This window comes from Cupressus sempervirens, chromosome 9 (genome assembly GCF_028749045.1).
Source record: "Cupressus sempervirens isolate cs-2001-9-10 chromosome 9, ASM2874904v1, whole genome shotgun sequence".
Classification (NCBI taxonomy): Eukaryota; Viridiplantae; Streptophyta; class Pinopsida; order Cupressales; family Cupressaceae; genus Cupressus; species Cupressus sempervirens.
This window is the reverse complement of record NC_143126.1, coordinates 398,937,799-398,962,127: the sequence shown is the minus strand read 5'-3', so window position 1 is coordinate 398,962,127 and position 24,329 is coordinate 398,937,799. Positions and strand designations below refer to the sequence as shown.

The 24,329-nt window shown below is 36.2% G+C and overlaps 1 protein-coding gene across 4 annotated transcripts in view; it reads right to left on the bottom strand.

Moving 5' to 3' along the window:
* FAH2 (fatty acid hydroxylase 2) overlaps nt 1–7,329 on the bottom strand; it is a 36,530-nt gene extending 29,201 nt beyond the window's left edge. The window contains exon 1 of one of the 4 annotated variants that reach the window (XM_089800328.1): nt 7,110–7,329. The gene's annotated coding sequence lies outside the window, so the exon portion shown is untranslated. Of the gene's footprint in view, nt 1–6,924 lie in introns of all 4 variants that reach the window. The other 3 variants (XM_089800327.1, XM_089800330.1, XM_089800329.1) reach the window with 3 other exon arrangements.
* Between the last annotated feature and the right edge of the window lie 17,000 nt (nt 7,330–24,329).

Genomic DNA, 24,329 nt, shown 5'->3' with positions numbered 1-24,329 from the left:
GGCTATTCATATGTGGTTCCTGATAATGATACAAGTTCGTCTTGCATTCACATCCAGGATACAAGGACAATGTCAGACAAATATGAGGAGTTAGCTGGTATTGGTCACTTTATTCAGGTAAGGAGTTTGCTTGAGTTACCCGCTGTTTCCTATTTACGAACATGGATTCGAGAATGTTTCAGCAGCGTTTGGGATTCAGTTAACCAAAGAACTTTAACACTTTATGGTAGCCATGATTGTTTGAGTACTATCATGGATTTGATCAGCGGAATACACGGTATTGTCTTTCCTTGTGCCAGCAACTTGTCCGATGTTGGTATTCGTTTTTATGCACCGTTGTTGGGCTTGGTTCATATATGCAGACGACCGTTCTTGTTGGAAGGTGTTGAAGATTTTTCATATTTGACAGTGTGTACAGATGAGTCCCAAGATCTTTTTGACCTTGATGACATCCAGGAGGATATGGACAGTTTTGAAGATTCAGTTTCTTTGACAAATTCTTTGGGTACAGGGGAGTCAGACAGCAGTACTCCAGATTTTGACACTCCGAATGAGGATATGAGTTTTAGAGATGATTTGCGAGATATGAATGATAATATTCTAGAAACCAGTGATCTTGAGGATACTCTTTTAGACAGGGCACTAGAAGAGGTTTGTAGGAGACAGTTCAGCCAAAGCCATCATGTGACTAGCCAGTTGAAAGTTAGTAAGCGAGACATTGCTATCGCTTGTGAGCATTTTGATACTGCTCGTCAATTGTTGGCTGTTACTGGTTGGAGTACTTCAATGATAGATGAGTCCAGCGGTGGTTATTTTTCTTTGGCAGAGATTCATGCCTTGAGTGAAGCTGTCCGGATTTTGAAGCAGGATTACTTACGACAGGTAGCTGACCGTGATCACCTGGTTGAGTGGGGGAGTACAGCCTATGAGGCACTCTTGGATCGTGAAGAGGAGGTAAGTGAGCTTTCCCAGGAGCTCATAGCGACTATTGAGGTTTTAGAGGACACACAGCGAGATCTACGGAAGTCGCAGTTTCAATTGAAGGAGGTGACCGTGGAGTTGGAGCATTTGCGGTCAAACCCAGCCCCAGACCCAGTTCATTTGTCTATTGAGGTGGTTGGTGGTGAGTACACTCCTGCAGTTGCTACTGAGGAGCATGTTGACACACATGTCCAAGATTTGGAAGGCGCTGGTCCTAATGAGTTTGGGGTATCAGTAGAGTCAAGTCTCCAGATTGATTCTTCTCAGATAGTTGATAGTGTGGTACAGTTGAGTATGCCACCCTTACAGGAGGACCAGTTGTGGTGTAAAGGGGAGTATGTTAATGTTTCCTCATATAATTTTTACTGCACTGAACCGTTCATGGAGTATTTGCTGGATAGTGCATGTGTTCATTTGGACTCGCATAAAGTGACAGAAGGTGTTCTCATCCAAGATACTAGTATTATTTGCAGATTGGTTGAGAAGATTATAGGGGTCCTTTCTACTATGTTACCTCACAAGGATCTCGAGGAGGGGTTTGTTGAGCAGAGTGCACAGGGACCTATCCGACCTACAGTCACTCGAAGTCAGAAAATGGAGCCATCTGTTGATTCCCAATTTAGTGATGATGAGCCAGCAGCAGAGGTTGGAGGTTCTTATCGGCGTTATGCGGTAGGGTACGCTCGTCATTTTTCTTTTGACACAGAAATAGAAGATTTTATTTCACGCAGATGTAGATTGGCTCCAGTTTCTTACCATCCATTAAGGGATAGATTGGCACCATCTTTTGAAAATAAAATTGGTAGTAGCAAGTTACTTAGCCTGCAGCATCGACACACCCGGAGCAGTTTTTCAGAGATTGGATTTGATGGCAGTGATTCAAGTACCTATGGCTGTTGTCATATCTTTAGTGCAGTTGGGTGCAGGTGTCATTTTGACAGGGGTTTGAGTTTTGATAGAGTTGATGTTTCAGTTGGCTTGAGTTCCGCAGAATGGTTTCTTCTACCGACATCTACAGTTGGTTTACAGATGATTTCATCAGAGTTGTCAGTTGTTTGGCTATTGAGTACAGTCTCTCAGTTACTGGTATTGATGATTTCTCCACGGGAGTATGATGCGGATTGGGATGATACACAGATTTACATTTGGGATCCAGGCAGACTGATTGGTTCATGGTTCAGCCATTGCTTGGGGACAAGCAATTTCAGGAAGGGCGGACTGTCATGTCCCCATTTTTGGTGACAGTGCGATTTAATTAATTTAATTAATTTGGTTGTCTAAAATAATGAATATTTTAAGGACGACTAATTAATTATTTTAATTAAATAAATAAATATTAAAAGATAACTTTATATTTAATAAAGTGACTTGGATTATAAAAATATTTAATAAAGTCACTTGAGGGATAAGATCAAAAATGTTCTAGAAGTCTCTGGAGAGGATGGAGAGAAAAGAATAAATAGGCCCCCCGGGGCTCCATTCGAATCAGGCAGTTGTTTATCTCTCTTTATTTTCAGATTGTGATTCAGTCACAGGTGCATTGTAGAACCTAGGGTTTCTGCAATTGTCACAACTGGCCATTGAGAACGAAAACTCTCAATTGGTGCGCAATTTTGAGGGTGTGAAATATCATCTAAATTATTGCAGATTGGAGGTGACATTCAGTCATTTCATCAGGACGATAATCTGTGGCCTAAGGCCAGATCACTACATAGCTACAGCTACAGGATAGAATTACCCTTGTTCTTTGATAACCAGGATTGAGGTCAAAAATCCCTCATTTTCTAGCAACAGCATTGAAGGGTATATATTCCTCAATATTACAGCAGGTGGAGGGACGCAAAGACATTTCCCATCATCATCGACGATTTCCATCAAAGGTTGTGGCACCTAGAAGACAAGTCGAAAACGGGATCGATTCAAATTGATTTAGGTGCTGATTTTAAATATAGAAGCTGTTTAAAATATATTAAGAACACACAAGATAGCAGGACTGGCAGGCGGGTGAAATATACCTTCGCATAGTGAATTCGAGCAGACCCGGTGATGAGTCAGCGGCATTAGTCTTTACCAGCCGGTGAATGATATTGTTCCCTTTCCGACCACTTTATCCTTGCCATTTCAGACGGACGCAGGTCGGATCATCTTTGAGGCCTTGTCGTCATTGCCATCGAGAGGACGCAGATCATAACAGAATGAGCACTGTTCGAAGATTTCGTATTTCACAAAATCAGGGGCTCCGTCAATCTATACTGGAAAGGGCGAACAGTAAATAATTATCTCAATCAGGACCAAGGTTGAATATCCCTCAATCCACACGGCAGTTTTAATCATCAATTTGTATTGGATGTGAAGGCGCTTCATCTTTGGAGTCAGACGGAAGAGCCGGCTGAATCAGCATTACAGAAGGCGGAGATTACAGTTAAAGGAGCATCTAGGAAAGGTCAAACAAACCAGTTTGGACTAAGGACAACTCACTGATTTGGATACCATTTTGAGGAGTTTCACAAGGCATCAATTCGTTTTCTGGTCTGTAATTCGAACCACAACTGGGAGACATTGGATGATTTAACATACCATATTAAAGACCTGCATTTACTCTACTAGAAATGCATTCACTGTTATTGGAGCTGCATGGGTTTTGATAGCAGCAATACATTCTGAATATTGGTTGCGATCTGCTATTAGGTAATGGTGAGGAATTTTTGAACAAGCTGCAAATGTGTGCCCAGAGACAATTTATTAACCCTTCACTCCCAATTGAAGATCCAACGGTGATTCCTCTCTTTGCCAGCCGTGTGGACAAGTCAATAGGAGCAGTGTGGGCATTTTTAATTACATCGCCAGTTTCCAGCTTGTGAAATGCCAACGAACATTACAGGTGCCTAGTTAGGTATTTGTTTTTAAGCTATAATTGTTATGATTGCAGAACCTATAAATGCAATTTATGGATTGATTTTGGCAATCTCAGTTTGTTTCATTTGCATGTTATCTGTTTAAGTAATTATATTCTAAAAATCAAAAGCATTCATCCGATACCATTCTAGAGAGTGAGTCAGCAGGATGATTACTGTGGTATCGAAGGTTGTTGGCTAACTGTTTGCCAAAATATCGACCCCTTGAAGTTTTAAGATTTTTGGTGCTTAAAGAGTCAATAATCCGTTGGGGTTATTTCAGCCTTCTTTTTATTAAGTCTCCAAAGGCTAAGGCAACAATTTAGTAGAGGGAGACAATCTGTTTTTCTGAATCACTTAAGTCCTATTTTTTACTCATGGAAATGGGACCAGTTTTGAGGAGTGTTTGATGTGATTTCTTCCTTCCCAGCCAAGTTATATCTTATCCAAGTCATTTTCTTTCATGAGCTAACATATGGAGTGCAATTAGTAATTGTCAAGCAAATGGTACTCCAAGATAAAAAGAAAGCATAAATCTGCCTTTTGGGATGGGGAGATTTTATATAAGGTATTCAAGGAAGCAGCATAAGGATCCAATGTTTGATTATGTTATTTTTCTCTGCCATCATAAGTTTGTGCAGGACGCAACTCATGTAGCATGCTTTGTACTCGGTGCAAACTTAGCACAGGTGTTTTGATCATTGACGGTAATCCTCAGCAGCAAGTTGGGAGCTTTCTTATAGCCAGCCGTGGTTCTCTGGAAGCAATTCAAGGAATTAGAACTGACACATAAGATTTATTCTCAGCACCAAATTCCAAGGATTCTTCTACACAGCAGTCCAGACAGTAATTCAATATCCTGCAGTTGGGAAATATATTTCACAACCGAGCGGAGGTCTACCCACGCAACATGTAGTGAGCCTAAGTCCACCAGAAATCTGAGATATTCCAGTGGTAGTGTTACGGTATGGAATTCTGGTATCTTCTAGTTTGGAGACAATTATTGTATGTTCAGATTGTAAAATAAATACAATAAAGATTCCATTGTCTATTACTCATCATGATGTAAGTAATCTGTGTGTTTAAAAATTTCAAATTTTTCTATTACTGTTGTGAATCAATTTCTTCTGAATAAATAATAGAATCTTAGTTTAGTTTGCAGTCACCCCAAGGAAAGATCATTTCAACCAACCATGCCCACCTGTGAGGTTGCATGACAGAAATCTGTGTGTTTGAAAATTACAAATTATTCTATTATTGTTGTGAATCAAAATCTTGGTTTAGTTTGCAATCACCGCAAGGAAAGATTATTTCTTCAATTATATGACATGGACTAACATATTGTAACTGCAACATTTAGGCAAAACTTAGTCAAACCTACAAATTTTCAGACATGCATGACTGGGTGCTCAAAAAATCTGCCAAAAGATTGGGATGCAGGTGATAACAGGGACATCTACAAAAGAGTATGATAAATTTGAGCCTTTTGATAATCATGGCTTTACAATTCTTCTAAACCAAGATCGGAAAATAAAACATAAATCTCCAACTCCCTTTGAAGTTTAAACTTCAAAATTTGACAGAAATAGAGCAAGAAATAAGAACTCAAATGCCACTTTTGACAAGTGTACTTAGTAATAGCTATGTGTATCTTACACCTGGTTTGAGGAAAAAACTCACCAAAGGTACTTAATCGGTTTTAACTTTTATGAGTTCATCCAGCTTTCTAAAAAGTTGACAACACATTGTGAATCTAAATGAGTGTAGTGTAATAAATTAATATTAGCAGACTTGCATTCAATGATAAATTATTTGTAGGCACAAATCTGGCTATGGGATTTGTTCGCAATTGAGGCAAGCTATGATCTCATAAGGAGTGCCTAGCAAGCAACTTCAAAACTTGAAAATCCTTATGTTGCTTGGACTAACATTCTAAGAAAATTGTAATTAGAAATCCCATGGTGAAATTCAAACCTTGAAGTAACTTTTGGAAAACCATAGAAAATTGTGTCGAAGTATGGCCAATGTACTAGACCCTAGATTTGGCTGGCATTTCTATATAAAAAATTCAAGTTTGTGTTCATGGACTCAAGATAGAGGAGATTGTCTGTGGGATCAAACGTTACTTATAACAGGTGAATTACAGCGAGATAGATCATAAAATACTGACCATCAAAAACCTAGGTGAGACATTTTCAGCACCCATATCATATTTCCCAATACTTTTCTTGTACTGAAGCTAATGTTCTTGAACTGAGGCAAATGTAAGTCAATTGATGAAGATGATGGTATGTTCTATGATCATTCCATCCACCAAGGTTCAAACCTCCAGAGGTTCAACTGGATCATACTCAAATCTTTGATTGACTTTGACGGACTGGTACCCTACTTGTGAGAACTTAAACATGGGATAACTTCTAATTTAAATGTATGCTTATTCATCATGTTGACTGCTTAAAATGGCAGATGTATATATCTATGCAATCCAATTGTTTCTATTAAAGCACTGTTTTGTCCATAGCCTACGAAATGCCAGAGTAAGAAAAGTGAAAGGGGCCAGTAGCTCGGTGCTAGACTGTCTAGACATGCACCCAGGATATCTGAGGTTCAACTATTAGCTGGTCTCTGTCTTTCAAAAGTTGTTTCTAGCTTGCAAGCTTTCTCTTCTAACTAATTTCATACCAATAACTTCGTCGTTATCATTCGGACACAGAGACCAACCTTAGTTCAATCAGACATGCAGACCTTCCTCTCTTTGAGTATTATTACACTTTAGGAGGCAATGAAAAGTCAGGATCAAGTGAACGGTCGAGCCACGAGAATCTCGATACCACTAGCAAAACTTACAGAGCAGCAAAAGTAATATCAGAACAATACTTGAAGTTAAAAGTTACAACTATCCGTTGCTTGTATATAATAAAACCAAAATCCATCAATACCGAGGATATCCGCAACTATAGGCTCTAAAAACAAATCTAAGCATGTGGCTGGAGCCCTAAAAGTCGGAATATGCATCAATGTACAATTCCAAGTCAGGGAGAAAAGGCACCTCTTTTCCTGATATGATAACGTCCAATTCATCTCGTATTGTAAGAATCTAGTAAACACACTGGAACGGATCCAGAAAGAAACACACAATGTACTATATATATACAATCAAAAAGACATAAACGTAAACCCAAAAGCTATATAATTTCCTAATTACTTCTGGTGGGTTCCTGAAGCTTTTCACACCTCTGGATCCGTCAAAACAAGAGGTAACCGAGCATAAAATACGTCACACTGAAAATGAAGGGCATTATCATTGAAGGGAAACAAGCAACAAGGAAAGATGGATGGATGATAAATGCGTACCTGCTTCAAAATATGGACAGTTCAAATTGCAGGTAAAGAGCTGCTCCGTCGGTAAACTCAATAACTCACTCCTCCTGTCAATGTCAAATAGGAAAAGAGCAAACTTTCCAACTAATCTGTGGGCTATAAATTGCATATCGATACCTCCTATATGCAGAGGCCAGCTAAGCTAAGCTCGCGACAACTCTCCCGCTCAATACTAAATAAAATAAAATAAAAAAATAATGATAATAAGCTAGTCCCCCAATCCCCATGTGGACAACGCAAATTTCTCAACTATCATTCCTAACGAGTATGCTGAAGTGGTTTTATTTTTATTATTTTTAATTCATTAGTCAAACAAAACTGTTGCTTTTTTAATGTTTTTCTGTATATGGTACTGCTAATCTGAGTGAAAATTAAAAAATAAGCAATATCAACGAATCACTTAAGAATTATTCCAAGTTAGGATTGACTATTTATAAATTGAGTTATTAAGCGAATCACTTAAGAATTATTCCAAGTTGGGATTGACTATTTATAAATGGGGTTATTAAGCTATAAATAATTCTCTATATATTAATGTGTAAATTCAAAAATAAGCACTATGGACAAATCACTTTAGAATTATATTGAGTTGGTATTGACTATTTATAAATGGGGTTATTAAGCTATAAATAATTCTCTATTTATTAATGTGTAAATTGACTATTTATAAATGGGGTTATTAAGCTATAAATAATTCTCTATTTATTAATGTGTAAATTTAAAAATAAGCACTGTGGACAAATCACTTTAGAATTATATTGAGTTGGTATTGACTATTTATAAATGGGCTATTAAGTAATAAATAAACATAAGAGTTAGTTTAAGTTTGTGTAGAACATTGGGTGATTTTATAATAGTCATTTATTAGTCTTTATTAGTCTTTGGGTTTTGTGTAGATTATTTTGTAAGTGACAATTAATAAATAGTAAGGACTAATGTGAGACTTTGTGGTTCATTTTATAAATACAAATCTAAAACTTATGTGCAAATTTAAACTTCACCTATATTTTCTTGATTTGAGATTTTTTGTATTCTTTATATTTCAACCTATAATTAAAAATAATAACAATCCTCACAAACACATTTGAGAGTGTGTTAAGTAAGAATCTTCTCTTTATTAACCTTGTGGATTGATTTAAGTGTTTGAGATAGGATAAAAGACATGTCAAACAATCACACAGTGTGTCTAGTCATGTGCAAATGTTGATATTATATTTTTTATTAAAATAGTAGCAAAATAAGGACGAGTGTGAAGCTGAGTCGGTGTGAAGGCAAGTTGTGAGACATAGAGTTAGGCTAATGATCCTGGTGTCATGCATAAACTTCGGTTCAAGTCACACCTAGATTACTACAAACCCTTTTAAGGGTGAGTATAGCTGAGTTGGTGTGGAGTTGAGTCGTAAGGAGCAGTGTTAGGCCATGATCATGGTGTTATGCATCAACTTTGGTTCAAGTCACACCTAGATTACCACAAACCCTTTAAAGGACAAGTGTGTAGCTGAGTTGGTGTGAAGGTAAATTGTGAGGTGTAGTGTTAGACTAATGATTTCGATGTGTAGACACTCAAAAATGGTTTGTGTCTATTGTTTCATCACATTTTCATACTAACACGTCCCATTTTCTCATTTCATTAATTCCAATCTCTTGTCCAACTTGATTATCATTCGAGCATATTTCAACATGTTCTTCATCATTTACACCTTCTTTTAAAATCAACTACAAGATCATTTCAGAATCGGTTCCTGATTTATCTATAAAAAATTAGAACTAACTCTAAACCATTTCATCATCATCAAAATCTCATATGACCAACTCTAAATCATTTCAACATCGTTAGAATCTATCCCGAATCAACCCTAAACCATTCTGAGTCAACCCTAATCAATCTGAAATATGTCAAATATCCATTCCTAGGCATTGTTGTATCCCTCAATGCCTTGTCAATCTATCAAACCTATCAAATTTGATCTTAGCACTACCATGTCCCTAAGTGCTAAGTCAACCTATACTTTTTATCATTCGATCATTAACATTGTTGAGTCCCTCAATGTCAGATCATGTCCTTATCCAATCAATTTAATAATATTGATGATGTGTGTTGATGTTGTTATGATCAATCTTATCAATCAAATTTGATCCTATGGCATTTACAATGTTCATTAAATGTCACGTCCTTAATCCATGTCATATGTCCTTGACATGTCATCAATCCTAATCATCCAATCAATTTGATCTACCCACCATCATCCGAGTAGATCTGCATAATCATCGAAAATCATCAAAAAGGTAATCTTGCATTTATTTCATCAAATTGGCCAATCATTTACTAATTTATCCTATAGGATTAGATAACCCATAATCTATTCCTATATCATTTCAATCATTTTGTCATCCCACTTTACTAATTATTCTTATTAAGCATTATTCTCAATTAATTAATATTTGTTAATTAATTGATCTATCTTTGTGAATTATGGGAATTCTTAATTTCCTAATTCCCATTTTCCCATTTCTATAATACTAATTTCCCTTTTGTGTATAATTATGAATTTTTAATTCAAAATTCCACCTAGCCCTAACACATGGCCATAATGCATCATAGATTCTCTTTCTACACTTGGCTAATATGTGTCATATTTGGCATATATTATTTCTTACATATGACTATAATAAGCCACACTCGTCATAGATTCTTGTCTACACATGACTATGATGTGTCATAAGCTTGACATAGAAGATAGATTATCTTCTACTTTTGGGTCATGTTGACTCATATATGTCATAGAATCCTAAATATGACATATCACGTCATATTCATCATAGATATTCCAAGGAATATTGTGCCAAGTTGCACATTGGAAAATGACAACTATCCATCTCCTCATTCATGTCTAACCTCTTGCATTTTGGCTATAAATTGAGTCATTTTGCACTCATTTGTCTCTTCAACCCATTTCTCCTAATGACATTCTCTAATGACTCTTAACCATGCTTCTAATATTCTCTCCATCATTTATCATAGCATTTTATCACTATATTTTACTTTCAATTATAGGTATACTATAGGCAATTGGAGCTACATCAACATCAACAATGAAGAAGAAAGAAGAACGTGGGAACTACATTTGAAAGGGGGTTTTGATTTTTGTTAATTTCTTTGTTTTCAATGGTTTTCATGGTAGATTATAATAGTTAGCATATGTTATTTGAGTTTTTGGTTGCTCGTTGTATGCTATCCCACCTATTTTCTAATCCTTCGCAATATTACACATCAACTTCAGTTCAAATCACACCTAGATTACCACAAACCCTTTTGCCTATGAATGGGTCTTCCGAGGTTCATTCCTCCTCTCTTTCTATTTCATAACTAATCCAATGAGAAAGACCCCAAGAAGGGTGGGGGAAATGCAACTTTAATGGTCCTTTTAAGGGAAATTTGGGACCGTCTGGGGCAGGATTCGTCATCAGAGATGCTAGTGGACACCTTATTGCCTAAAGTGGTAAGCATCTTTGAGATGGAACTAACAATGTGACTGAAGTTAAAGTGTCTATGTTGGCTATTAGAGCTTCAAATATGATAGGGTTGAAAAAACTACATGTTAAAGGGGACTCACTAATCATTATTAACGATGTTATTGTTACCAATTTTTATTACTGAGCAAATTGGTAGAACTATTTCCAGTTATTCTTGTAGACACCTAAAAATCCTTTAGAAAATAAAGTATTTTTATTTTCTAAAAAAGTCCCTGATGACATCATCATTTATTAATTAATTTATTTATTTATTTATTTATTTTTATGCCATTAAATCCCTTTTATCTTAATTAAAAATATTTAATTAAGGAATCCCTCCCAAAAATGTTTAAATCTTATTTAAACATTATTTCCTTATTTATTAATTATTTAATTTTATTAATTATTTAATTAATAAATTGACCAAAAATCCCAAAATAAATTATTTATTTATTTTTTGCCCAAAACTTGGCCAATTTCCTTAAGACCACTAACCTCTTCCAAAATCTTCTAATCCTTCTTTAATTTCGATTAAAGGCTAATCCCATCATTTCCTATCCCTAATCCCAACTCAAAATATTTAATTAAGATTAAATATTAATCCTCATGTTTATTAAAAATATTTTAATAAATATCTCCTCAACCCAAACCCTTGAAATAAATAAAACTTTATTTATTTCCTAAAAACCTTATTTATCCTCATCCTAGGAAGTTCTAGACTCTTCTAGAAAGTCTTCATCCTCATCCAAAGCCTAGACTCTTCTAGAAGATGTCGATCCTTATCTTTGACCCTAATCCTAATCCCCCCCCAACCTTGTCACATTCCCTAAACATGGGTTAAGACTTGCTAACCCAAGCCAAAGCCAACAAATATCTCCTCCTTCACCCACCCTCATTAAATGGCATCCACTTGCCCATCTCTAACAAGCCTAATCTAATCTTAACCCAAGCCTAATCCAAGCCTTAATCATTTGCACATTCCTAAGTCAAGCTTAAGACTTTCTTAATCCAACCCAAGTCAAAATATCTCAACTCTCTCACAAATATCCCAACCATAAAACTTTATGAAGCCCACAAAGCTATAAATGACTCTTACAAGCCCATTCATTACTCTTACAAGTCATTATGAGGGTCTTTATGAACTTTGAGCCTCCTTTGTTGACTCCTCAACCCCTCTTGCTCTAACCAATGACCCTGTGACATGTATCACTCCCTGATTGGCTGTGAGGAAGCACAATCCATGTGCTCTCCTCTCATTCAATCTAAACCTTCCATAAGCTCTCTCCCATCCTTGCATCCTAGCCCTTGATCCCCCAAGCCCTTTGCCTATTTAAGGAATCCTCTCCCAAGCCATTTTAACACAATCTAGAAAGTAAAGCCATAATTGCATTTTGAGAAGCCATTTTTACATCAAATCCATTCACCAAAATCTATCAAAAATCCTCCATTGAAGCCCATTTGAGCATTTGAGCATACATACATAATCAAGCCATCTTAGTTATTAGACACACCTCTACATCAAGTGATCATCCTCATTGAGAGAGCCTATCCATGGCTCGTATTCTCATTTGAGGACTTCACTTTGTCTCTCATGAAGTTATGTTAAATTAGTATGCAAATGCTTTTTGATTGTTTTAATTTAGTGTTTCTAACATACTAAAGTAGCATATACAATTCCTAGCTAGGTGCCTATGAAAAGAGATAGTCTATGCATGTGCTTCACTTCTAAAAGTGTTTCCACCTTCACGAAAATACTCAGGGTGATAGTCATGTTCTACGATCTAATGCATTATTCATAAATGACATGCATTCATAGAGGGATACATAAAACTCAGTCATACGTTATTTTCCTTACATCCCTAAGTATTAATACTTTCATATTGTATGTCATATTCTTTTAAGTATTTCAATTTGTGACCGTGCAAAGCATTTCATCTCCTTGTCACTTAAGTTTATGGCCTAATTATCTAATGGGCTGCGGAGATGCAAAAAAGGTTGACTTCTCTATTAGCACGACTTCAAAGCGGTTGGTGCTAATAGCCAATTTCGTGTTGCTAGAGAGCAAAAATTGTCAATCGCAAGTAGTATCAAGCTTAAGGTAATTCAAGTTGTAAAGATGCAAAAGTCAACAACTGCAATCAAATTCAATAGTTATCACGTCTTCATAATGTTAGAAGGTAGGTTAATGATTAGTTTCAAAGGAGTGCTTCGTCGATAAATGTAGTTGATCTTAAACTGATTTTTTTCCATCAAAAAGCTATGATGCTTTAAGTTGTGAGGCTGCGATGAAGGCAGTCAAGTGGCTATCATTGTTTCGCAACTATTACGAAAAGGAAACAATTTGTGGTGAGAAGGTGATCAAGACAATTAGGGTCTAAGCATTCGTAGCATTGCTGAGAGTTAGGGTTAACCCTTGGTCAGGACTACAAAGTTGCAAAATGCTTTGTTTGCATCTTCATGGGGTTAATTTTGTGGTTAAGGATTAGAGCTACAAGATAGCGAGAAAATAAAATGATAAGACCAAGGTGGCTAGAGCAACATCGCATGAATTCATCTGCAACTATGATTTTTGGTGTGAAGCTGTGAAAGGAGTTGGCAATCATCCAGGGCAGTGGTTGCAATTTCATACAGTTAAGTAAGCTTAGTATCTAGCAGTCATGAAGAAGCAACACAATTAATAAAAGGGTTGGGCACAGCTTCGCAAGGTCAAGCAGAAAATGGTGAGAAATGCTTGTGAAGCAGTTAAGGGTAGCCTATTTTGCATGGTCATAGCCAGGGATAGGGAGAGAAGGAAAATCATTGTAAAGCAACAATAAAGAGGTCATCGCAAGGTCGCATGGATTAATAAATTAAAGTAATAAGCAATTGTGAGGTTGCAATAGAGGCTTGAGTCAAGTGACCATTGTCTTGCAGGTTAGCATGGTCAACAAGGAAATATTGTTGTGAGGTGGTGAATAAAAGGGGTGGCATCATCGTGGGCATAACATCACAGTTTGATTTCAAGACCGTGAAGTTGCGATAGGGTGACATGTGGCTTAGACCTACTGATGGGGTGACCAGGTGACGATTCAACCTATCAAATGGTGGCACGTAACTCCCATTGGGTGGTCAACTACAAGTTGTATTGACGTTCTTTTAGGGTGGCAGAAAATACTAGGGTTAAAATTCAGATTGTAGGAGACAGATCAATGTTGGTCAACCAGGGGGGATGAGCATCAATGTTCGATATATACAATGATGATGGAGATACGATCTTCAAGGTGAGGTAATACAATAACCTAAATGAAATGAGATACACTGCATGGCCCATCATGAAGAAATTAATGTCTTAGAGACAGATTAGAGAGATAAAGGCTCTATCAGCGGAAGCAGTTGAAGATCTTGACAACCAAGGCAATGAAGGTCAAGCATAATTAAATGAAGGACTCTTGCAACAAGTGTCACCATGTCGATCTTGCAACTATTGTCATAGTTTTGTCTGATTGTAGAGAATGCTTAAATGCAACACTATTGATATCTTTGTATTAGATATATCAGTCAAATTTGATATATGTCCTCCCATCTAAAGCTTGTTGCAATCCTTCTCTATATAAGGATTTCAAGGATGTGGAGAAAGGGTTCCAAATTTTTGCAAAAAAGTCATTTTGTCATGATCTCTAAGGAGTACTTCCTAATTTTTTTTGTAGATTACTTTGTAACCACTTTGAGGAATGTTGTTGAACTACCTTAGAAGATTAAACAAAGGAATAGTTTAAAAACCCTTCTTGTGTTCATCTTGCTGTGTAAGCCACTAATCTCATATAACTCTTGTCATTTATTTTGAATCCCTGAGTTTATGTCTCATTTTTATATGCAAGCGAGTTTTGGAATATTCATATAGGTTACAAGTCATGGGATTGTGGTTCTTTTCAAGTTGTTAAACTGCGAGTATTATTATTCCCGTTAGCATTTTGTTTAAGGGCCATCCTTCTTGTAAAATATTTATGTATGAGTTTTCTAAGATCAACATTGTGCCAACCTTTAACCATCCAGAAAAGCTTCATCGTGTCAAGTTAACAATCTTCTCATCTTAATGTTTTGGAGCATCACCTTAAGTTCACTCAAGTTTATTTTTTAGTATTTACATTTCATACAAGTAATCTTTTTATCCCTTTCCCTCCCAAGTTTTAAATTTATGTTTGAAGAGAAGATAGATGAAGCATCATAATGAACTGACCTAAAACCCAAAGATTGACTCCTAATCCTCGTACACCCACTACCCAAGACTGTTTCCATGTTACTCGAAGCAACTGAATTCTAGGATTCAGTCAAGGTGCAACTTTTCGAGATAATGATTTTGGCACACTTGATGGGACTCTCTTGACTAAGCTCTTTCAGAACTAACTTTTACAAGAGACTTTATTGATATTTTATTAATTTTGATATGCAATAAGTAAAAGGAAACCCATTAGAGATTATTCTGCTACATATCTAGCGACTCAGTCTCATGGTTTTGAAGAGTAGAGTTGTATGAGAAGAATTGAAACTACAAGTTCAAAGTCTTTCAAAAATTTAGAGCTTTCTTCACCAAAAAGAAGAGGAAGAACACTTTAAAGGATCCCTCCTTTAGAGAGAAATTGTTCCAACCACCCACCGTAGGAGATAGATCATCGTTGTCTAGCAAAGGGAGAGGCAAGTATTCAAATAAAGGAGTTAGAAGCATTCAGCCTCACCATCTTTCAGGACAGTGTCTTTGTCTTTATTTTATAGACCATTTATAGTAGCATGAACTATCACACATTTAGCAAGTGTTGTTGGAGTAGTTTTAAATCAGCAAGTACCTGTACCACCCGTAGTAATGGTGAGGCAATTTGCCTTTGTGCCTTTCAATCAAGGTAGTCCCTTAAATTTGGCTCGACATGATGATATTCCCCTTACAACACTAAAAAGCTTACCAGAATATACGGGGGAAGGGAAAACCACAACGTTGGAGCACATTAGAGATCTGGAAAACTTGTGTTATGCTCATCATATCACACAAGATAATGTGGCTATAAGATTGTTGGCAACCTCTTTGAGAGGAAAGGAACTTTAGTGGTTCATAGGACTAAATGTGGGTTCTATCACCACGTGGGATGACTTAGGGGATTCTTTGAGTAGATATTTTGAAGATAAGTAAGATTATTTATCCTTGGTGGAGTAGTTAACTACTATCAAAAGGGCCCCTCAAGAAAAAATGATTGATTTCAACATTAGATTCTGAAGGACTTGGACTAGAATTCCAATCTAGGTTAGACCCTCTATAGAACATGTCTTTCTGTATTATTTAAGAAGTCTAAACAATGAGATATCAATCTTAATCCAGTCTATGGGAGAAGTCTCACTATCACAATCACATGGCTTAGTTGTGAGAGCAGAAAATTGCCTAATTCAAGTTGGAAAAATAACACCAAGGTCCCCAATGCCTATTTTCCTAGACATTCAGTCGAATATGCCACTAATCATTCATCATTTTGCACCATCACCTATTGTTCCAGCCTCACAAATTGCTACAACAAGTGTTTCAACTGTTGTAGGGCCATCTCAAGAACTGCAAGAGATTAAAAATAGTTAGTAGAAGATCGAGAATATTCTACAGACTATAGGCAATGAGTTGGTAAGCATCAAGAGACAACAATCCCAAGGACGACCACCTTACCAACAATAGAATCAAGGTGGAAATTCATTTTACCAACAACAAGTAGGGTGACACCAACAACAATATCAAGGTGTGAGGCCACCTTATTAGAATAACTATCAAGGGAACAGGTAGAATGTGAACCCAAGGCCTTTTTAGACATATGCACCAATACCTTTGAATGTTTTCAAGACTTGGTACCAGCTCAAATTAATTTTTCTGATGAATATGAATGGTGCTATCCATGTAATCAACCGCCTAACCATGCAACATGCTCTAATGGAATCACCAATCAAACATTGATGGTCCAAAGTGCTACAAGTGCACAACCAAAAGTAGCTAGAGATGTAAGTAAACAATGACATGATCTAAGCCTAGTTGACACTTCTTTCATGAATTGGCAAAGGGAGGAGTTTTATGGGGTGAATAGTGATAAACCAATTGCAACTCATACTAGAGCAAAGAAAAGGGCTTAAGAAGCAAAGCAAGCTACAAATAAAGGTAAAGAGCCTATAATCAATGAGGCACCATCCACCCAAGCACATGTGTTGTAGAGAAATCCTACCAAGCCAGCTAGAGAGCATCCATAGCTGCAATCAAATCAAGTCAAGGTCAAGGCACACTCCAAGATACTTCTAGCTATGCCTTACAACATATTGGACAACATGAAGAAGATGAATGTCACAATGTTTGCATGGAATTCTTTGGTTATCCCAGGGCAAACTAATTTGCTGAAGAAAGCTCTATCTGAAGAGAAGGATCATGCTTTGATGGCTGATGAGAACCCCAAGTTGGTCTTGACAAATGTTGTTCCAAAAGTTACTTCCCAATATAACAACAAAATTCAAGGTAAGAACATGAACCCACCTACCTTTTATGTATCTTTAATCATTGGAGATAAGTTCATGCATAGTTATATGGTAGATAGTGGAGCTACCAGTTCTGTGGTGCCAAAAAAAAAAGTTGATCAATTGGGTTTGGTTTATCAACCTCTAGAGAAGGGGGTAGTGTAGTTAGATGGTTCCACTATAAACACCTTAGGAGTTGTTAAAGATGCTAGTTTGACTCTCCATGCATGTCACAACTTCTCCATCCCTCAGGATATTTTTGTAATTGACCCTCCTCCATACTTCACCCTCTATTTGTCAAGAGAGTTCACATAAAAAATAGGAGGATATCTTTCCTCGAATTTGTCTCACATGCTATTTAGAACCTGTTATGGGACCAAAGTGACCATCAAATCAAAAGGGCTTTCAAAGAGCCACATTGAGCCATATATATACCCCACATAATCAATGCAAATTGTGTTGCATTTGATCAAGATGAGAACCCCACTATCTTAGAGACAAGCACCCAAGTAGAGAATATTCCTAATATACTCCTTGATGAGTGGGCAATAGAAGGAGCTTTGAGAAGTCAAGAAAGCACTATTTTAGATGTTGGTTTAAGAAATTATATATTCCAAGAAGTTGATTCAATTATATCAAATCTTTTTAAAAGTCCAAATGAGATTGATGATGAGCAAGATAAGGTTTGGGAGTTGTAATTTGATGGCTCTAGAAGCAAGAATGGTTCATGTGGAGGAGCCATGTTAGTATCTCCTTAGGGAGATAAGTACTATGAAACTTTTCGATTCAATTTTGCATGAACAAATAACACAACTAAGTATGAGGGCTTAATTCAGGGACTATATTGGGCTAGAATGAGAGGTCTCAAATGCTTGAAAGTATTTAGAGACTGTGAATTAATTGTCAATTAGGTTAGAGGGCTACATATGACCAAAAATGGCACTTTGAAAAACTACAAGCACAAAGTTTGGGATGAAATTGAAAATTTGGATGCTTTCAACCTTATTGCCATCCCTAGAAAATTAAATCAACATGTTAATAGGCTAGCCACTGTAGGAGCACAATTTGATATAGTTGAAAATATCAATAAAGAGAATGTACAACAACATATCAAAATTGTAGTCAGGCCTTCTATACTTGATAATGATGTTAACTAGAAAGTGTTTGATAGTGATGAGAAAATTTTGAATTTCTTTCTTGAAGAAGATGCATTCTCAATATCCAACCAACATAAGCTAAAGCAACAATATGGTGATCAAATTATACAACTAAAGTCAAATAAGTTGCCCAAGGGATTGGTTACTCTTGAATCCATCTCCAACACAAATGATCAAGTCAAAAAGAACAAAACCAACCGGCTAGTCCAACAAGACTATTATGAAGACCTTGAGATTGCAAAGGGAAAAAACTTAAAATTTGGAAAAGTAATTGCTGTTAAAGAAATACAATCTTGTGTTCAAAATTTTCAAGAATTCAATGATATCTTTGCATGGGAGTATATAGATCTTAAGGGGTTTGATTCATAGCTTGCCAACACACCATTGATTTGGAGCCAAAATCCAAGCTTGTAAGAAGAAGCACAGACTAGTCAACCCAAAGCTTGAACCTTTAATGCAAAAGGAAGTATTCAAACTTATTGAAAGTGGGATAATTTTTCTAGTCAAACATACCATCTGGGTATCAAACCTTGTTTCAGTTAAGAAAAGAATGGGGAAATAAGGTTGTGTGTTGATTTTAGAGATCTCAATAGAGCATCATTGAAGGATTGTCACCCTTTACCATCCATGGAAAAGATGCTCCAATGTGTTTCTAGTTCAGAGCATTTTTCACTCTTTGATGGTTATTTAGGATATAACCAAGTTTTGGTTAAAGAAGAAGATCAATATAAAACTACATTTATCACAAAATGGGGTACAATGGCATATAGAAGGATGCCTTTTGGTTTATCCAATGCAGGAGCAACCTTCTAAAAGGTAATGGACATGGTCTTTCACAATTTGATGTACAAATTTGTGCTCATTTATCTTGATGATATCACAATTTATTCAAAAAGTGTTGCAGATCATATTGGCCATCTTACACAATTTTTTCAAAGATCTAGGGAGTTTGGTATATCCCGTAACCCTAAGAAGTGTGTATTTTTTGTTCATGAAGACATGTTATTGGGCTATGTGGTATCTAGGCAAGCTATAACAATAGAGTCGAAATGAGTTGCAACTATCTTGGAGCTGCCCTTACCTCATCATAAGAGAGGTTTGCAAAGTTCCATAGGAAGAATAAATTTTGTTTGACGCTTCCTACCTAATATAGCCACTCTTTTGAAGCCACTGACAACAATGTTGAAGAAGACTACAGTTTTTGTTGGAATAAGGGAAGAGAGCTTTCAAGAAATAAAGGAGGCCTTAGCATCAACACCAACCCTAGTAAACCTTGATTTCAAGAAAGACTTCATATTATATGCTTATGGTAGTCATGCTGTTATTTTTGCAATATTAGTACAACAAAGTTCAAAAGGTTTTGAATAACCTATCGCCTTCTTTGGTAAAGGTCTTGAAAATTATGAGTAAAGGTATAGTTTTGTTGACAAGCATGTGTTGGCTATTGTAAAAGGGTTGAAGAAATTCACACATATGTTGTCTCATAGCAAAGTACATATCATGGTAGCCCATCTAGCATCAAAGAGTTCTTAGTCAGCAAGAATTTGAATAAAAAGAGGGTTAGGTTGGTAACTGTGGAGATGGAGTATGACATGGATATTTAGGTTACCAAGCTTGTTATAGGAAAGGGGCTTTGTGAGCAAATGGCTGATATAATTGTTATAGAGGATAATGAAATATCAAAAACAATTCTAGTTATTCATGGAGCAACTGCAAATGATCAATCAACAAATTGGCTGAAGGAGATCATTTATTAGTTTGCGTTGATTGATTAGGGAAGTACTATATATACTTTATAATTCTTTTGGGTTTTTGGGCTATGGCTGACATATGACCGACATATGGCTGGCATGTTGTAACCCTAAAGTAGCAAAAATACTTGTACAAAAGGGCTTAGGGTTAGGTGTCTTTGATAAGGTCTGATGTGAAAATTGCTTGTTGTAGTAGTATTGAGTTGTAAGGGATTACAAATTGTAATAAGGTCGTAATCACTAGATCGTAATACTATTGGACTTGTTTGGTGGACGTAGCTTAGGGTTTGGGTGAACCACGTCAAATCTTGGTGTCTTGTGTTCTCTTCTATGTGATTTATTATTTTTTGATATTGTTTGTATTTGCATGTAATTATTATTTATGTCTGTGGTTAATCCTAACAAGTGGTATCAAAGCCAGGTTAGTTTTTTAGTCATCCTCTACAAGAAAGTCTCACAGTTGAGTGGGAGAGTCTCATGGTTGAGTGGGAGTGATGACAGATAAGGGTAAGTTGAAGGTTCATAAGTTTAATGAGTAGAACTTTCAGTTATGGAAGATGCAAAGGGAAGACTATCTTTATGAGAAGGATTTATGGAAGTTGTTGGAAGGAAAATACAAGAAACAAGGAACTATGACAGATGAGGATTGGGAGATTTTAGACAGAAAGGCACTTGGAAGCATTTGATTATGCTTGGCACCATCAGTGACATTCAACATTACAAAAGTGAAGATGACGAAAGAATTGATGGAAACCCTAGTGAAATTGTATGAAAAGCCCTTTGCTTCAAATAAGGTATTTCTAATGAAGCATTTATTTAATGTAAAGATGGCAAAAGGTAGATCTGTTGCGGATCATTTAAATGAGTATAATACTATTACTAGTTAGTTATCTTCTACGGGTATTAATTTTGATGAAGAAATTAGGGCTCTCTTGATTTTGTGTTCTTTGCCTAAAAGTTGGAATGGCTTCGTAATGATTGTGAGTAATTTTATTTTTGGATCTAATACCCTAAAATTTTATGATGTGATTGATGTTATCTTGAGTGAGGAAAATCATAGGAAAACCTTAGGTGGATCTAGATTAGGAAGTGCTTTAAATGCACAAAGCAGAGGTAGAATGACTGAGAGAGGAAACAATTTAGGAAACCATGTGAAATCAAGAGGAAAGTCAAAAGGAAAGAGGTCTCAATCTAGAGGGCTAAGAGATTGTTGGTACTATGGTAAACCAGGGCATAAGAAGAAATATTGTTGGACTTGAAAGAACAATGAAGGAGATAAACCAAAAGGGAACAAGGAGGCAAATCAAAAGGGAACAAGGAGGCAAATGTGGTAAGTAACAAATCCAAAGAGGATGTTTTGCTTCTTTCTTTAGAAAGTGTTGATGATTCATGGGTTTTAGATTTTGGTGCTTCATTTCATGTTACACCCCATAGAGGTCATTTTATTGATTATGTCCAAGGGGATTTTGGGCTTGTTTATTTGGGGGATAATGAAACCTAGCAAACTGTTGGAAAGGGAAAAGTTAAGATTAAGTTGCAGAATGGGAATCATTGGCTACTACATAAGGTAAGACATGTTCTATGGTTAAGTAGGAATTTAATTTCACTAGGGAAACTTGGGGATGAGGGTTGTGTAGTTACTTTTAATGATAAAATTGGAAGGTTTCAAAATGTTCCCTTGTAGTAGCAAAAGGTGTAAAAGTAGGCACCTTATATCTTTGTATAGGTCATATTGTTCCTTCTACTTTAATTGTTTCAAAGAAAAATGAATGTTCAAGAACAATTGTTGCAATTGAGCAAGGAGAACAAATAGTTGTTGTAGATTCTGATACAATGCTATAGCACAATAGACTTGGGAACATGAGTGAGAAAGGTATGAAAGTACTTCATTCAAAGCAAGCTTCACCAATTTTAAAATGTGTTAATATGAATTTATGTGAAAGTTGTGTGTATGGAAAACAAAAGAGAGTGAGTTTTGTGAAGAGTGGGAAGGAAAAGAAAAGTGAGAGATTAGAGTTTGTGCATACATATGTATGGGGACCTGCTCAAGTATCTTCCCTTGGTGTCTTGTATTATTATGTTACATTTATTGATGAGGCAACTAGAAAATTATGGGTTTATTTCCTTAGACAAAAATCTAATGTATTTCAAACTTTTAAGAAATGGAAATGCTTGGTTGAAAATGAGACTAGTAAGAAATTAAAATATCTCAAATCTGATAATGATGGTGAGTATTACAGTCATGAATTTGAAGAATTTTTCTTCTTTAATGGTATTCGTAGATAGAAAACTATTCCAAGGACTCCACAAGAAAATGGAGTGTTTGAATGCATGAACAAGACTGTAATGGAATGTACAAGGAGCATGAGGTTGCATCCAGGGTTGCCCTTAAACATGTGAGTGGAGCCTATCAATACTGTTGTATATTTGATTAATAGAGATCCCTCTACTCCTTTGGGTTGTGGTATTCTAGAGGAAGCATGCACTAGTAAGAAAGTGAGTTATTCTTTTCTCAAAACCTTCGATTGTGAAGCATTTTGTCATATAGATTCTGAAAATAGAACCAAGCTAGAAGCTAAGTCAAAGAAATGTGTATTTATTGGATATGGCATTGATGAATTTGGTTATAGGCTTTGAGATTTTGAAAACATAGAATTGTAAGAAGCAGGGATGTCATATTCAATGAGAAAGTGTTGTACAAAGATCTTTTGTAGCAACATGAGAAGAAAGAAGATGATTATGTAGTGTTGGATGATACTCCAAAAGATAATGTTCCAACAACTCCTCGTGATTTGGAACAACTATAAGAACAAATACCACACACCCTAGTGAATGTTAGATGGTCAACAAGGGTAAGTAGACCTCTAGAAAGATTTTCTCCTTCTTTGTACTTTATTTATTAATAGATGCTGGTGAACTTGAATGTTACTATGAAGGTGCGTAGCTGGATACTAAGATTCAGTGGGAGTCTGCTATGGACGATGAAATGGACTCCTTGCTGAAAAATAAGACTTGGGGTTTATGCAAGTTGCTTGCAGGTAAATGGGATTTACATAATAAATTGGTTTATAGGTTGAAAGAAGAGGATGGAGGCAAGAAAAGATTTAAATTCAAGTCAGTTGTAAAAGGATTTGCATAGAAAAAGGGCATTGATTTTGATGAGATATTCTCTCCTATTGTAAAAATGACTTCTATTCGCCCTATTTTAAGTATTGTGGCTATTAAAGATTTGCATTTGGACCAATTTGATGTTAAAACAACCTTCTTTCATGTTGATTTGGATAAAGAGATATATATATGGCATAGCCATAGGGATTTGAGGTCAAAGATAAGGAGAATTTAGTGTGTAGATTGAAGAAAAGTTTATATGGCTTGAAGCAAGCACCTCGACAATGGTATCTAAAATTTGACAATTTTTTGCATGAGCAGAGATATAGTAGGTGTCATTTAGATCGTTGTGTTTATTTTAAGAGGTTGGATGATGATAGCTACATTATTTTATGTTAATATGTTGACGATATGCTTGTAGTTGGGTCTAACATGGATTACATTAAGGGGCTAAAATACCTGTTAGCACATGCATTTGCTATAAAGGATTTTGGGGCAACAAAACAAATCCTTGGTGTGAAGATTTTTAGAGATAGGAAGAATAGGAAACTGACATTATCTCAAGTTGATTATATTGCGAAGGTGTTACAATGTTTCTCTGTGGAGAATGTTAAAGCTGTCAGCATACCTTTATCTAGTCACTTAAAGTTGACTAAGGAGATGTGTCCAAAGACATAAGAAGAGGAGGATAAGATATCCAAGATACCTTATGCTTTAGCTATAGGAAGTTTGATGTGTGCTAGGATACGTACAAGGCCAGATATTACACATGCAGCGGGAGTCGTTAGCAAGTATATGAGTCATCTTGGAATTGAACATTGGAATGCAGTTAAATGGATTCTTAGATATTTGAGAGGACATCTAGTAAGTTTTTACATTTTGGGGGCTCTACTAATGATTTACATGGCTATGTTGACTCAGATTTGGTAGGAAATATTTATACTAGGTGGAGTACTACAGGTTATGTATTTACTATTGGTGGGGTAGCAGTGAGTTGGGTTTCTCGTTTGTAGAAGGTTAATGTTTTATTCACTACAGAG